This window comes from Acartia tonsa, chromosome 9 (assembly GCF_053477335.1).
Source record: "Acartia tonsa isolate MP-2025a chromosome 9, ASM5347733v1, whole genome shotgun sequence".
Classification (NCBI taxonomy): Eukaryota; Metazoa; Arthropoda; class Copepoda; order Calanoida; family Acartiidae; genus Acartia; species Acartia tonsa.
The window spans coordinates 34,842,532-34,857,092 of NC_137268.1; positions in this window are offsets into that span (position 1 = coordinate 34,842,532).

The following is a 14,561-nucleotide window of genomic DNA, read 5'->3' on the forward strand; positions in this document are numbered from 1 at the left end:
CCCCCACCCCACAGCCCCCCGGGGCTCAAAACCCCCCTAAAAATGAACCTAACCTTAATTTTCTCAGAAACCATTTGACCAATAGGGATGATTTCTTAAACTTAAGCTTTTATGGTTATAAACTAACTTCTAGATTAGAAGTCACCCCCCTGCCGCCAACCCCTAGCCCTCCGGGGCTCCAAAAAACCCTAAAAATGAACCTAACTTTAATTTTCTCAGAAACCATTTGACCAATAGGGATGATTTCTTAAACTTAAGCTTTTATGGTTATAAACTAACTTCTAAATTAGAAGTCACCCCCCTGCCGCCAACCCCTAGCCCTCCGGGGCTCAAAAAAATCCTAAAAATGAACCTAACCTTAATTTTCTCAGAAACCATTTGACCAATAGGGATGATTTCTTAAACTTAAGCTTTTATGATTATAAACTAACTTCTAGATTAGAAGTCACCCCCCTGCCGCCAACCCTCCGGGGCTCAAAAAATCCTAAAAATGAACCTAACCTTAATTTTCTCAGAAACCATTTGACCAATAGGGATGATTTCTTAAACTAAAGCTTTTATGGTTATAAACTAACTTCTAGATTAGAAGTCACCCCCCTGCCGCCAACCCCTAGCCCTCCGGGGCTCCAAAAAACCCTAAAAATGAACCTAACTTTAATTTTCTCAGAAACCATTTGACCAATAAGGATGATTTCTTAAACTTAAGCTTTTATGGTTATAAACTAACTTCTAGATTAGAAGTCACCCCCCTGCCGCCAACCCCTAGCCCTCCGGGGCTCAAAAAAATCCTAAAAATGAACCTAACCTTAATTTTCTCAGAAACCATTTGACCAATAGGGATGATTTCTTAAATTTAAGCTTTTAAGGTTATAAACTAACTTTTAGATTATAAGTCACCCCCCTGCCGCCAACCCCTAGCCCTCCGGGGCTCAAAAAATCCTAAAAATGAACCTAACCTTAATTTTCTCAGAAACCATTTGACCAATAGGAATGATTTCTTAAACTTAAGCTTTTATGGTTATAAACTAACTTCTAGATTAGAAGTCACCCCCCTGCCGCCAACCCCTAGCCCTCCGGGGCTCCAAAAAACCTAAAAATGAACCTACCTTTAATTTTCACAGAAACCATTTGACCAAGAGGGATGATTTCTTAAACTTAAGCTTTTATGGTTATAAACTAACTTCTAGATTAGAAGTCACCCCCCTGCCGCCAACCCCTAGCCCCCCGGGGCTCCAAAAAACCCTAAAAATGAACCTAACTTTAATTTTCTCAGAAACCATTTGACCAATAGGGATGATTTCTTAAACTTAAGCTTTTATGGCTATAAACTAACTTCTAGATTAGAAGTCACCCCCCTGCCGCCAACCCCTAGCCCTCTGGGGCTCAAAAAAATTCTAAAAATGAACCTAACCTTAATTTTCTCAGAAACCATTTGACCAATAGGGATGATTTCTTAAACTTAAGCTTTTATGGTTATAAACTAACTCCTATATTATATAATAAGTCACCCCCTGCCGCCAACCCCTAGCCCTCCGGGGCTCCAAAAAACCCTAAAAATGAACCTAACTTTAATTTAATTAGAAACCATTTGACCAATAGGGATGATTTAATAATGCGGTTCCTGAGAAAACTGAGATTAGGTTATTTTTCTAAAAGCATGTTTTAAAAAAATTACTGTAAATTTAAGCTAAAGTATATTTTTTAAGGGGTATTTGAGGGGTATTTAGTTTATAACCATATATCTGCCAAACAAAAAAGTAGTTTATACACATAAAAAAAACATCTCTATTGATCAAATGGTTTCTGAGAAAATTACAGTTAGGTTCATTTTTAGGGTTTTTTTTAAGCCCAGGAGGGCTAGGGGTTGGCGGCAGGAGTGGGAAGACTTCTAAACTAAAAGTTAATTTATAAGCATAAAAGCTTAAGTTTAAGAATCTATTGATCAAATGGTTTCTGAGAAAATTAAGGTTAGGTTCATTTTTAGGGTTTTTGAGCCCCGGAGGACTAGGGGATGGCGGCAGGGGGTTGACTTTTAAACTAGAAGTTAGTTTATTAGCGTTATAGCTTAAGTTTAAGCAATCATCTCTATTGATCAAATGGTTTTTGAGATAATTAAGGTTAGGTTCATTTTTTTTTTTTTTGGAGTCCTGGAGGGTCAGGGGTGGGCGGCAGGGGGGTGACTTCTAAACTATAAGTTAGTTTATAAGCATAAAAGCTTAAGTTGTAAGAAATCATCTCTATTGGTCAAATGGTTTCTGAGAAAATTAAGGTTAGGTTCATTTTTATGGGTTTTTTTTGATCCCCGGGTGGCTAGGGGTTAGCGGCAGGGGGGTGACTTCTATATCAAAAGCTAGTTTATAACCATAAAAAGGCTTAAGTTTAAGAAATTATCTCTATTGGTCAAATGGTTCCTGAGAAAATAAAGGTTAGGTTCATTTTTATGGCTTTTTTTTATCCCCGGAGGGCTAGTGGTTATCGGCAGAAGGTGACTTCTATTCCAAAAGCTAGTTAATAACCATAAAGGCTTAAGTTTAAGAAATCATCTCTATTGGTCGAATGGTTTCTGAGAAAATTAAGGTTAGGTTCATTTTTAGGGTTTTTGAAGCCCTGGAGGGCTAGTGGTTGGTGGTATGGGGGTGACTTCTAAACAATAAAAGTCCTAGAAATATGACATATTGATCATATGGTTTCTGAGAAAATTAAGGTTAGGTTAATTTCTAGAGTTTTTTTTGAGCCCCGGAGGGCTATGGGTTTGCGGCAGGGGGTTGACTTCTAAACTATAGTTAGTTTATAAGCATAAAAGTTTAAGTTTAAGAAATCATCCCTATTGGTCAAATGGTTTCTGAGAAAATTAAGGTTAGGTACATTTTTAGGGTTTTTTGAGCCCCGGAGGGCTAGGGGTTGGCGGCAGGGGGGTGACTTATAATCTAGGAGTTAGTTTATAATCATAAAAGCTCAAGTTTAAGAAATCATCCCTAATGGTCAAATGGTTTCTGAGAAAATTAGGTTAGGTTCATTTTTAGGATTTTTTGAGCCCCGGAGGGCTAGGGGTTGGCGGCAGGGGGGTGACCTATAATCTAAAAGTTAGTTTATAACCATAAAAGCTTAAGTTTAAGAAATCATCTCTATTGGTTGAATGGTTTCTGAGAAAATTAAAGTTAGGTTCATTTTTAGGGTTTTTTGGAGCCCCGGAGGGCTAGGGGTTGGCGGCAGGGGGGTGACTTCTAATCTAGAAGTTAGTTTATAACCATAAAAGCTTAAGTCTAAGAAATCATCCCTATTGGTCAAATGGTATCTGAGAAAATTAAGGTTAGGTTCATTTTTAGGGGGGTTTTGAGCCCCGGGGGGCTAGGGGGTGGGGGTAGGGGGTGGACTTTGAAACCATAAGATGTTCATACCCCTAAAAGCTTAAGTCCAAAAAATTTGCACGGTTCATCAAGTGGTTCCGGAGAAACCCCCCCCCCCCCCCCCGCATCAAAAAAGCTTCAGTTACGTCCCCCTTTTTGGGGGGGTAATTTAAATTTTATTAAATATATAGTATTAAAAATGCGCGCGAAGCGCGCAAAAATTTTTTTTGTTAGAGATTTTTTATTTTGGGGGGGGGTATTTACCCCCCCAAAATTGTTTGGAGGGGTAAATACCCCCTCCTAAATGGTTGGGGGTGCCTACGGCACCTTCAAAATCGTTTGGGAGGGGTAATCGCCCCATTACCCCCCCCCCCCTTGGACGCCTATGGGATTATGTGAAATCTGATGCAAATTATTTCAAAAATATAAGTCATTGAAAAATTTCAAAATAATGAATAAATATTATTATCTCCGGCCTCCTAAATATTTAAAAACCCTCAGGCAATCATTAGTAGCGAAGCTGCTTTATAATTCACTTTGTCTGTTGGATCGTCAGTCAGTCCGTAAAACAATGTGATTTCTAGACTGCTATTAAAGAGAGGCATCTGAAAATTTCAGTCTAGATCCCTGGGTATATCCTTATACTAAAGTAACAGGATGTTTGTCTGTCTGTGTGTCTGTACCGAAGGATCTCGCTAACCGCTGAATTGATCGGGTTCTCCTTAACAGGGTAGCTTCTCATAAGTCCCGGGAAGGTTTATAACTATTTTGGGGGAGGGTACCACCACCCTCCCAAGAGAAATGACAAAAAAATCGAATCTTTTTAAAATTTAGGGGAGACTTCAACGTCAAATAAGGTGGTATCGTACATAAAAAATTAAGTTTAACAAACAAAAACATGTAAAGTGCCACTAGAGGCCTCTAGGGGTGTAGCCGCTAGTAATATATATGACAATTAAGTACGTGCAAACCTAGGCTTGTAGATGTTTTATCCGTTTGTTTGTAATTAACTGTCGATCATGCCTAATAACAAGAAATAAACTCTTCATTTATAAGGTTCTCTCTCTATATCTTTACTTTATTATGACAACTGAATAATATCTGCTCTGTAACCTAGCTACTTTGACGGTTATTCCAATCCATGATTATTTTGTGCTTCGCTACTTTTGGATGTTGTCATATTTGTAATTTTAATTTGTTATATATACCTATATATATATATACTAGCGGCGTCGCCCCAAGCCTCTAGGGGCTTTGCCCCAAGAGATGATAAAAAAAAGTTACGGTGAAATTCGTAAAAAAAATAAATAAGATTGACAAAGGAAATCTTCTACAAATAAGGACCAAGAATATCTCAAAAAAAAAAAATGGGGGAGGGATTTTATTTGTTTTAGGGGGGGTTAGGGGTGTCCCATCCTCCAGGAAACTAGCCTAGAACCACCACAGGACCAGTAGGTATATTCCCTGAAGAGTAGAATCCAATCGGTTCAGTGGTTACAGAGATCTTAAACTTCAGCCGGACGGACGGACAGACATATATCAAGCTACTTAGTATTATAGATTATATTTGGGACTTTATCATGCAAAATTATGTATAAAGAACTGTAATATAAAATACATCAATTTAGATACAAATAGAAACAAATTATTGTCATTCATTTTCACAAACAATCATTTAGACTAAAATAATAAAATAGTATTCTAAAAAAAAATTTATTAATGGCAAAAAAAAATCAGTATTTAAAATGCATTAATAAGTCACCTTCCTTTAATTTTCACCGGAAAAAAAGTATAACTACACCTTTTTTATGATTTATAAACACTTTTTATACAATAACAATACATTTTTAGCCCTTTGATAAAGTTGAGGCGACAGCTTCACGAAATCTTGAAAAATGAAAACTCAAATTTTTAAATTGAGATTTAAAACAGAGATACCATAAAAAAATTATAGAAGTTTTTTTTAAAAATGATATAAAAGAAATAAAGTATTTTATACGCAAAGGTTTCTTGGGGATAATCCTACTTTAGGAGTGGAGATACCCGGTATCATGTAAATTAAACCCCCCCCCCGGGGGTATCTTCAATTTTGACACCCGGTATGTGTCAAAATGGATACCTCCCGGTATGCATCATTTTTGACACCCGGTATATGTCAAAATGGACACCCCCCAGTATATTGACCCCCCCCCCCCCCCGTATGTGTCAGTTTTGATACCCGGTATGTATCAAAACAGACACCCCCCTTCATGTATGGAGGGGTGTGTCCGTTTTGACATTTACTGGGTGTCAAAATCAACACATACGGGGGGGGGGGTCAATATGGAGGGGGGTGTCCGTTTTGACACTTACCGGGTGTCAAAACCGACACATACGGGGGGGGGGGGGGGGTCAATATAGAAGGGGGTCAAAATGGACCCTATCTATATTTACCCTTTGATTAGGAGGTGTCCTTGGAGGTCCTTCATCGCGCGAATTTCCTCTAGACTAATAATCATCTTTAACCCCAAATCTATTTCAAAGAGGGGAAAGGGTTAGTTAGGAGTGGTTAATACCTTGTTAAGAACTAGATAGAAGTAGCAGGAGGCTCTGATCACATATAAAAGATGATTAAAATGATAAAAGTATAGGATAAAATAGTTTGGCCTTTGTTTATATATGTTTGTTATATGTTTTTAATGCCTGTATGGTCATATTGTTATTTGGCAAGTCTAAGTTTCCTTAAAACTTGGAGACATCTATGTGTGAATTTTTAAACTAAACAGATATTTTAACTTTTTCTTGATTTTACTCCCAATAGATGTAAGTCCCTAGATAGAGAATTAATACAGACCAATAGGTGAATAAAAAAACGTAATTTTTAACATTTTTTTTACTATACTTTTAAAGTAATGTAATGGCTATAGAATAACGGCCTTTTTTGCCGTTTTCAACGTTGTTTTAACGTTAAAATCGTCAAATTTAACGCTATTTTTAAGCTAATTTAATAGGTACAGATAAAAACCAGTTTTGAGAGAGTTTATAATGCTGTTTTCTTATCGTTTTTAGTGCCTTTTTTACGAAAGCGATAACTTTTTTCGTATTGCTTTGATATTAATAAAATTTTTTGTGTGTACTAGGAACTACTTAAACTAACTATGTTTAAAATTTCATTGATTTACGATGAAAAACTACCGATTTAGGGCCATTCAAAGGGGGATCGTGATTTGAGGAGATATTTTTAGTGTCGTTTAGTACCTACGGACAAACATTGCATAATTAAAGGATTTTAAAGTTAAAAATCGAACACAAAGCATAAAATAGCGGCGATTCTCATTTGTTTGAGGAATCTACACAAAAATTTTCAGACTCCTATCTTTATTTTAAGTGTTTTTTTTTGCAAAAAAAAGTTAATGTTAATTTTGTTGAAATTTAATTGATACGAAATTTAAATGTAAATAACCTACGGACAAACATTGCATAATAAAGGGTTTTAAAGTTAAAAATCGAGCACGAAGCATAAAAGAGCGGCGATTCTAATTTGTTTAAGGAATCTACACAAAAATTTTCAGACTCCTATCTTTATTTTAAGTGGTTTTATTTTGCAAGAAAAGTTAACGTTAAAAATGGCTTCGCAACCGATAAATATCCGCTAGATTAGAATCGGTTCTCAGCCATATTACAGACAATTTTCTCTTAATTAATAAACCTGTAATGAATAAGGCTAATTATATTAAGAGGACTAATTGGTACCCAAACTTTTATAACCATTAGTAATCATTGGACTGTAAGTTACATTTGATACCCAAAGTTTTATAACCATTAGTAAACATTTGACTTTAAATTACATTGGGTACCCAAAGTATTATAACAATTTGTAAACATTGGACTGTATATTACACTTGGTACCCAAAGTTTTATAACCATTAGTAAACATTTCACTGTAAACTACACCTGGTACCCAAAGTTTTATAACTGATATCTTTACACCTAGTCTCATACAGGACTTACTCTAAATACTGGATATTAAAGAAATATATAAAAGTTTCCTATAAAAAAAAAGTAATAAGCCCTTTTCACTCCACAGGGGGAGCATTGGCCGCTGACAATTTGTCAGTGTTTCTGTAACAATTTGGCTTTTTATGGACATGGGATAGGGCTGTCAGCCCTAAGCCCTATGATTGCGGTGTAAAGCGTCCATTTGCCCACCAGACAACTAACCCTTTGATTGCACGACCTTTGTCTGAGAAGTCCTAACTGTGCATGGTAGTGAGTTGCGCCTGTTTTGGGCCAAGGCATTCCTCCTACTCTAACTATTTATGTCGTGCACCTGACATAGCAGCAGTAGGAACCATTTTTAACGTCTTTAGTTTTGACGCGGTGTCAGACCGAGATTCGAACCTATCACCTTCCCAACGACTAGCGAATGCGCTGCGTGTTGAGCCACGGTCGCGGGTTTCATAAAGTTTCCTATAAAAAAGTTAAAAGAATTGTATTTAAACTTGTAAAAAAAGAAAGCCATTTCTATTCAATAATTTGTTTTATTTAGATATTATTTTGATACAAAATTGTTTTTTTTTTCTTTGTTAAATATATAATATAAAAAATTCTTTTATTGATTGATTGCTATTCTTTTATTGATTGATAGTTTATTTTGACCTAAAATATCTACAAAGACGACATTTTTCACACAACCTCTTCAAATCACACAAATCGGATGATAATACTTTTTGGACGGAACAGGGGTATGGGGGTTTAAACTGTTTTTAACCTATTTTTGAATGGATGGTCAAAAATATACTAGGACACCTATAGAATCAGACTGCAGAGCCCAAATTTGAATTAAGTCCCCAATAAACTTTTTTTGGGGGATTTAAAGGTTAATTTTTAATGTTGCTCTGGTCATTTTGACTAGAGCAAAAGGTCTTTTTTACTCGGGGTAATATTGTGGCTTTTAGAACAATTTATATAATTTACTTTATATTGATACAATAAAAAAAAACATTACTCTGTTCAATTGAAATATTTTTTTTTCTAAAACAATTAATTTCATTGAAAAATCTAACATATACAATAAAACATATAATTCTGAAGTCTGAACCAATAACAAGTCTTCTTCCATTTCAAGTCTTTACATTTCAAAAAAGAGTGTTTTCACAAAGTGACTTATTTCCAATGTAGTTAAATAATTTTTATTTTATTAAAATGAAAAGAATAAAAACCATACACATAAAAGATACATACTTTTAAAAGATATTTAAAAAAATAAGTTTGAATAATCTTATATTATATCATATTTGTATATGTGACAAAAATAAATTTGTTATATTGCATAAACATTTGTTGTCATCTTACAGCATCTTACACAATTTTAACCCATTACAGCCAATTTTTATGTGTTTTAAATAAGTGATAGAAAACAAACATGATAATGTTAATTCATTGATATGTTGTAAAGAATTAACTTTTTAATGAATTAATTTAGATAAAATCAAAAGGCCTAATTTTACTCTATACCAGAATACAATATTTAGGAAACAAAACACTCTAAAAGCTATGAATTTTAACCAAATAAAAAAAGAACTTTTGCTCTGATCAAAAAGGACCACAGCAACAGTAAAAATTAATTTTTAAATCCCCCCAAAAAAGTTTATTGGGGACTTAATTCAAATTTAGGCTCTGCAGTTTGATTCTACTGGTGTCATAGTATATTTTTCATACAGTATGACCCTCAAAAAAGTATTTTTTAGCATCTGCAGCCCTTATTTCTCAATGAATCATTCAAAAATGTATATGTCCTTGTTCTCTAAAGATTTCCACATAAGTAAATATACAAATTTTAATTTTACCTCCATTAACACCGGAGATTTTTAGAGCCAAAGTTTTGAAAAAGTGACTGAGAAAAAGAATTTTTTTTGTTTCTCATAATTATTGGATGGTTATATTATGTTTTTCTGGCAACTGAATAATGATACACAAAGAAAAACAAGTTAACTAATTATTTCTTTTTTATTACTCCAAAAAATATCAATTTTTTATGGCAAAAAATACTACTAAATGAATTGATTATTTGCAAATTTTAGGTTATTTATTTACCCTTATTTATGAAAAGGATTAATTATGACAGTTGCTCCGACATCTCAATCATTTAATAGAGGGTTGATTAAGCTTTTAATACTAAAAATTCATTATGTTGAAATTTTATTTTCTTTATAACTTTTTTGTTATTAAAGTTAGGATTATGAAACAAAAACAATTTTCCTGCTTTATTCATAAAGATTTGCTTGGTTTTTTAATTTAAAACAATTTTGCCTATTAAGTAAGTTTTTCAAAACACCATTAAACTAGAAAGACTCAAAAAATATGTGTAAAAAAATGCTTTTTTCTCAAAAACTAATTTTTTTATTTCTTTTTTGTATAAAGTTTCTGCTAGTAACAAAAATAAAAGAATTTCTACCTTAATTTTGCTAAAAAAGTTGTTTCATGTTAAAAGTTACTTTTTCCTCAGTCAATTTTTCAAAACTTTAGCTCTAAAAATCTCCGGTGTTAATGGAGGTAAAAAAAATATTTTTATGTCTACTTATGTGGAAATCTATAGAGAACAAGGACATATACATTTTATGATAATTCATTGAGAAATAAGGGCTGTAGATGCTAAAAAATACTTTTTCGAGGGTCATACTGTATATGTTTTAAAAATAGGTTAAAAACAGTTTAAAGGAACCATGCAAGAAATATAACGCTTTAACTGCTGAAAGACTGCCACAAGTAGACCCAATACCCAAAATTTGAAGCATCCAGCTTCAAAAACAAAAAAGTTATAGACATTTCAAAATCTTATTTGTAGTACAATTGACAATTTTGAAAGTTTTTCATTGCTAATAATATAATTTTCATTATTAAAATAGGTTGCCTAAAAAGAAAATTATAAGCTTATTTTTGGCAGAAACTTAGGATGCCAGTAACTTATAACATTTTTACAAAAAAAGCACTATTCTTTATAGTCAAAACCATTAAAAAAAATTCAGTTTAATTTGCGTTGTATTGAGAGTACTGTAGCGTTAGAATACCAGCCTCTAGGATTTCCAGCCAATCAGAAGCCTGAGTGCGCGCAAAGTCCGCTGAACAACCAATAACAGCTGAGCATCTGTATTTCTTACAAAATTTAATATTGAAATTTTCTTTTAGTACAATGAAAATCTTTCAAAATTTTCATTGTACTAAAAGAATCATTTTAAAATGTCTGTAACTTTTTTGTTATTGAAGCTGGAGGCTTCAAACTTTGGGTATTGGATCTACTCATGGCAGGCTTTAAGCAGTGAAAGCAGGGTATTTCTTGCAGGGTTCCTTTAAGAACATATCCATCCTTCTTATTATTGAAACTTCAATTCATTAATTTAAATTTTGAGGGGGGACTCAACCAACAACCTCCCCCCACATACTACTCTGGGTTAAAAGAAGCGTTAATTTTTGACCCCCTATCTTTAAATTTGCACCCAGTATGCTTGAGTTTAGACCCCCTATGTATTGTTTATTACCTTTTGCATGTTTTATCCTTTCAAAAGAAAAAAAAAACATTTGAAATTAGTCCATAAACAAAAAAGTTAGGTTTTTAGGGAGGTTGGGGGTCCCTCCCCACCCTCACAACTATTAATTTTGACCCCTACTTTGAATTTGCACCCGGTATGCCTGAGTTTAGACCCCCTATGTATTGTTTATTACCTTTTGCTTGTTTTATCCTTTCAAAAGGAAAAAAAAAACATTTGAAATTAGTCCATAAATAAAAAAGTTAGGTTTTTAGGGTGGTTGGGGGTCCCTACCCCCCCTTACAACTATCAATTTTGACCCCCTATCTTTAAATTTGCACCCGGTATGCTTGAGTTTAGACCCCCTATGTATTGTTTATTACCTTTTGCTTGTTTTATCCTTTCGAAAGGAAAAAAAAAACATTTGAAATTAGTCCATAAACAAAAAAGTTAGGTTTTTAGGGAGGTTGGTGGTCCCTCCCCACCCTCACAACTATTAATTTTGACCCCCTATCTTTGATTTTGCACCTGGTATGCCTGAGTTTAGACCCCCTATGTATTGTTTTATTACCTTTTGCTTGTTTTATCCTTTCAAAAGGAAAAAAACATTTGAAATTAGTCCATAAACAAAAAAGTTAGGTTTTTAGGATGGTTGGGGGTCCCTACCCCCCATTACAACTATTAATTTTGACCCCCTATCTTTAAATTTGCACCCAGTATGCTTGAGTTTAGACCCCCTATGTATTGTTTATTACCTTTTGCTTGTTTTATCCTTTCAAAAGGAAAAAAAACTTTTGAAATTAGTCCATAAACAAAAAAGTTAGGTTTTTAGGGTGGTTGGGGGTCCCTACCCCCCATTACAACTATTAATTTTGACCCCCTATCTTTGAATTTGCACCCGGTATGCCTGAGTTTAGACCCCCCATGTATTGTTTTATTACCTTTTGCTTGTTTTATCCTTTCAAAAGGAAAAAAAACTTTTGAAATTAGTCCATAAACAAAAAAGTTAGGTTTTTAGGGTAATTGGGGGTCCCTACCCCCCATTACAACTATTAATTTTGACCCCCTATCTTTAAATTTGCACCCGGTATGCTTGAGTTTAGACCCCCTATGTATTATTTATTACCTTTTGCTTGTTTTATCCTTTCAAAAGGAAAAAAAACTTTTGAAATTAGTCCATAAACAAAAAAGTTAGGTTTTTAGGGTGGTTGGGGGTCCCTACCCCCCATTACAACTATTAATTTTGACCCCCTATCTTTAAATTTGCACCCGGTATGCTTGAGTTTAGACCCCCTATGTATTGTTTATTACCTTTTGCTTGTTTATTATTATTGAAACTTCAATTCATTAATTTAAATTTTGAGGGGGGACTCAACCAACAACCTCCCCCCACATACTACTCTGGGGTAAAAGAAGCGTTAATTTTTGACCCCCTATCTTTAAATTTGCACCCAGTATGCTTGAGTTTAGACCCCCTATGTATTGTTTATTACCTTTTGCATGTTTTATCCTTTCAAAAGAAAAAAAACATTTGAAATTAGTCCATAAACAAAAAAGTTAGGTTTTTAGGGAGGTTGGGGGTCCCTCCCCACCCTCACAACTATTAATTTTGACCCCCTATCTTTGAATTTGCACCTGGTATGCCTGAGTTTAGACCCCCTATGTATTGTTTATTACCTTTTGCTTGTTTTATCCTTTCAAAAGGAAAAAAAAAATTTTGAAATTAGTCCATAAACAAAAAAGTTAGGTTTTTAGGGTGGTTGGGGGTCCCTACCCCCCATTACAACTATTAATTTTGACCCCCTATCTTTAAATTTGCACCCGGTATGCTTGAGTTTAGACCCCCTATGTATTGTTTTTTACCTTTTGCTTGTTTTATCCTTTCAAAAGGAAAAAAAACTTTTGAAATTAGTCCATAAACAAAAAAGTTAGGTTTTTTTGGTGGTTGGGGGTCTCTACCCCCCATTACAACTATTAATTTTGACCCCCTATCTTTAAATTTGCACCCGGTATGCTTGAGTTTAGACCCCCTATGTATTGTTTATTACCTTTTGCTTGGTTTATCCTTTCAAAAGGAAAAATACATTTAAAATTAGTCCATAAACAAAAAAATTAGGTTTTTAGGGAGGTTGGGGGTCCCTCCCCCCCCCTCACAACTATTAATTTTGACCCCCTATCTTTGAACTTGCACCCGGTATGCCTGAGTTTAGACCCCCTATGTATTCTTTATTACCTTTTGCTTGTTTTATCCTTTCAAAAGGAAAAAAAAATTTTGAAATTAGTCCATAAACAAAAAAAGTTAGGTTTTTAGGGAGGTTGGGGGTCCCTTCCCCCCCCCCCCCCCCCCCCGACCTCACAACTATTCATTTGACCCCCTATCTTTAAATTTGTACCCGGTATGCTTGAGTTTAGACCCCTCTATGTATTGTTCATTATCCATTTGCCTGTCTTATCCTTTCAAAAGCAAAGAAAATGGGGTGACCAAATTAATACATACCGGGTGTCAAAATTGATACTTACGGGGTGTCCAAATTGTTGCATACCGGGGGGGGGGGGGGGGTATATGTTTGACCCTTTATCTTTTTACCCCCTATCTTTAATTTTGTACCCTGTATGCTTTATTTTGGACCCACTATGTATTGTTCATTACCCATTTGTCTATTTTAAGCCAAAAATATTGGGGTGACCAAATTGATACATACGGGGTCCAAATTGATGCATACCGGGTGTCAAAATATATGCATACCAGGGGGGGGGGGGGTATTTGTTTGACCATCTATCTTAATTTTGTTGGTGTCCAAATTGATGCATACCGGGTGACCAAATTGATGCATACGGGGTGTCAAAATTGTTGCATACCGGGGGGGGGGGGGGGGTATATGTTTGACCCTTTATCTTTTTACCCCCTATCTTTAATTTTGTACCCTGTATGCTTTATTTTTGACCCACTATGTATTGTTCATTACCCATTTGTCTGTTTTAAGCAAAAAAAAATTGGGGTGACCAAATTAATATATACCGGGTCAAAATTGATGCATACCGGGTGTCAAAATAGATGCATACCGGGGGGGGGGGGGGGTATTTGTTTGACCATCTATCTTAATTTTGTTGGTGTCCAAATTGATGCATACCGGGTGTCCAAATTGATGCATACGGGGTGTCAAAATTGTTGCATACCGGGGGGGGGGGGGGGGTATATGTTTGACCCTTTATCTTTTTACCCCCTATCTTTAATTTTGTACCCTGTATGCTTTATTTTTGACCCACTATGTATTGTTCATTACCCATTTGTCTGTTTTAAGCAAAAAAAATTGGGGTGACCAAATTAATATATACCGGGTCAAAATTGATGCATACCGGGGGGGGGGGGGGGGGGTTATATGTTTGACCCTTTATCTTTTTACCCCCTATCTTTAATTTTGTACCCTGTATGCTTTATTTTTGACCCACTATGTATTGTTCATTACCCATTTGTCTGTTTTAAGCAAAAAAAATTGGGGTGACCAAATTAATATGTACCGGGTCAAAATTGATGCATACCGGGTGTCAAAATAGATGCATACCCCCGGGGGGGGGTTTAATTTTCATGATACCGGGTATCTCCACTCCTAAACTAGGATGCTGCCAGTTTCTTGTTTATAAAAAAAAACATAAAAAAGTATTTTTATATTATGATTTAGTTTTTATTTCAAAAAATGTGACGCGTCTG